The sequence below is a fragment of the Apodemus sylvaticus genome, chromosome 1, assembly GCF_947179515.1.
Source record: "Apodemus sylvaticus chromosome 1, mApoSyl1.1, whole genome shotgun sequence".
Classification (NCBI taxonomy): domain Eukaryota; kingdom Metazoa; phylum Chordata; class Mammalia; order Rodentia; family Muridae; genus Apodemus; species Apodemus sylvaticus.
Genome location: NC_067472.1, coordinates 201,225,899 through 201,228,671, shown reverse-complemented (window position 1 = coordinate 201,228,671; position 2,773 = coordinate 201,225,899). Strand labels below are relative to the sequence as shown.

The window sequence follows — 2,773 nt, the reverse complement described above, 5'->3', positions numbered from 1 at the left end:
GTATCTGACCTGGTAGGTATTTTGATTTCCAAATCTCCTCTCAAGAAATCACTGGCTTGTCTCTGATGGGTAGCCAAGCTCAGTGAATTCCATGGGAGAGAAGTAGGGCTTCCTAGAGCTCCACAGTCACCAGAGGATTGTGGACTACTTGGGATCAGTGTGGTTAAGCACAGTTAGGCTTTTTTCAAAATGGTCATCATATTGGGTAGTCAGAATAAAAAGTAGAAAGCAGAGCTGTCACCAGGAAATAACTATTACAGCCTCAATGACAAGTGTGCTTTACCTATAGTAAGGGGATGGTAGAAAAGTCTCACCAACCATAAGAGGCCCTGAATGGTGAAACAGAATATAAGGAGATAGATACACGTGACTCTGAGGAGCTCAGACACTGGGGAGGGGTTTTATGGATATGATTTCATTGACCTTCTGAAGCCTGTGTGATGAGCAGATATAACACTTCCTGTCTACAAAGATAAAGCTCAGGTTTACAGATGAGCTCAGGTTCCACAGTTTGCATTATCCTTGTTTTATACCTCCTAGAACAAAGTTTCTTTTGGGTTTCCACTGGTGCTTTCCAGCAAAATAAAGGCATTCTCTTGAGATCATAGTAAATCTTCCATTATTTCTTTTCTTTTCCAAAAATAAATCACTCTTACTAAGGAGTCATATAAATTCCCAGACATCAGGTTTCCTAGTCTGAGTTTATCCTCTTCTTAAGCAGAGTTTCTGGCAGGGTTGTGAATCTGTTTTGAATCTTGGACAGACCTGAGGGTTGAAGCAGTTCACCAGCATCTTTCGGTGTAGCATCTGACTAGGTGCCAACAGCACAGCACTTCCAGGAACTAATCACCCTCGGTATCTAATGTCATTACCTAATGACATCTGATGAGGTTGTGCACTCCTGGTAAGCAATATACAAAACTTCTATGTGGACAAAGATTCATATTGTGATTGGGAATGGAAGATTGTGAACACTGTATTTTCTAGTTTCAAATTTATGAGGACAACCAGTTTCCTCAAATTTCTGTGGATCCATCTGGTTCCTCTTGAGTGCTGAGGTGAGAGTGGCACTAGACCACTTTAGCAATGCCCACTGACAGTTGAATGTTTGCTGAATGTGCCATTTTAATGGAAGACTGTGGATATTCTCTTTCCAGGCCAAGGTATGGAAATGGATGTGGGATGTCAGCGTGTGCCTTTTTAAATATGAGAAACATGTGAAACCAAGTATACAGAGGCCAGATTTCCTTAGGTCCTCATTTAGACATATAATTTTCTTTGCACAGCTTTCTCTCTGCTCTATTCTGTTAAGACTCTGTCGAAAAAAATCCCCTCAGAAAAAAAGTACTAAGAGATTTTAGAGAATTTTAGAAGATCAAATATCTTCAAGGTACGTTTTCATTCTCAATGTGGGGGACCAAAAATCTACAGAGTAGTACAAGGCTACTCACAGAAAAGCCACAGATGAAGATACTAGATTGAATGAAGGAAATATTCCTTCAGGATTTCAGTACAGAGGACAGGGTGGCAGGGAATGGGGTTCAAGTCATGCCTGAGATACTGATGCCCCTGCCAACGTATTTTCTTTGTCTTTTTGCTGACATTAGAACTGTTCTAATTATCCATTTTGGTTTGGTATTGCAGAGGACAAAACAAGTTTTTAAGAGAGATGAGGAGCTGAAAAAGGAATTACAAAAGGAATACTTGGAAGAATATCTAAGTTACTTGGCAAAGAAAGTCAGTATGAGAAGCATGGAGACAGCAGAAGTCTGTGTCACCTACTCAGTCTGTTTCCAGGACTCTCTTGTGCTGTCTCAGTGGAGTGTGTTATTTAATAAAAGTGCTCCACATGCAATGTGCATATGAAGCAAACACACAAATACACACACACACACACACACACACACACACACACACACACACACACACAATGGAGTGGCATACTGAGAAGACTTAGATAGACCTAGCTTACTGAAAACAGGAAATGAGTAAAGTAGAATAATGGATTTTCAACACACCAGGGATACAGGCCCTACACGGAGATGTCAGACTTTAACAGAACTACATTTGGTTAATATCTTGGCTGACAAGAATTTGCTTCCAAGGTTTGAAGCAGTGGCCTAAATGATTGTCCCTTCCTACAGAAGAAGAATAAAGAGGAACTTGCGTGCTCGCTTCGGCAGCACATATACTAAAATTGGAACGATACAGAGAAGATTAGCATGGCCCCTGCGCAAGGATGATACGCAAATTCGTGAAGCGTTCCATATTTTTAGGATAATAGGAGGACAACACCAATACAAGGAGGGAAACTTCACCCTGAAAAAAGCAAGATAGTAACCTTTCATCAAACCCAAAAGAAGTTAAGCAATCAAATTTAAAAAATAACGTCAAAAATGATAGGAAGTAACAATCACTATTCCTTAATATCTCTTAACATCAATGGACTCAATGCCCCAATAAAAAGACACAGACTAACTGACTGGATACGTAAACAGGACCCTACATTTTGCTGCTTACAGGAAACACACCTCAGGGTCAAAGACAAACACTACCTTAGAGTAAAAGGCTGGAAGACAATTTTACAAGCAAATGGTCTCAGGAAACAAGCTGGAGTAGCCATTTTAATATCAGATAAAATTGACTTTCAACCCAAAGTCATCAAAAGAGACTCTGAGGGACACTTCTTGCTGGTCAAAGGAAAAATACAACAAGAAGAATTCTCAATCCTGAACATCTATGCTCCAAATGCAAGGGCACCCTCTTTCATAAA

At 40.1% G+C, this 2,773-nt stretch overlaps 1 non-coding gene across 1 annotated transcript; it reads left to right on the top strand.

The window, feature by feature from the left end:
- Positions 1-2,167: 2,167 nt before the first annotated feature.
- Positions 2,168-2,274, top strand: LOC127677060 (U6 spliceosomal RNA). The gene has a single exon (XR_007976463.1). It is a non-coding gene; the product is annotated as a U6 spliceosomal RNA (small nuclear RNA).
- The last annotated feature ends 499 nt before the right edge of the window (positions 2,275-2,773 follow it).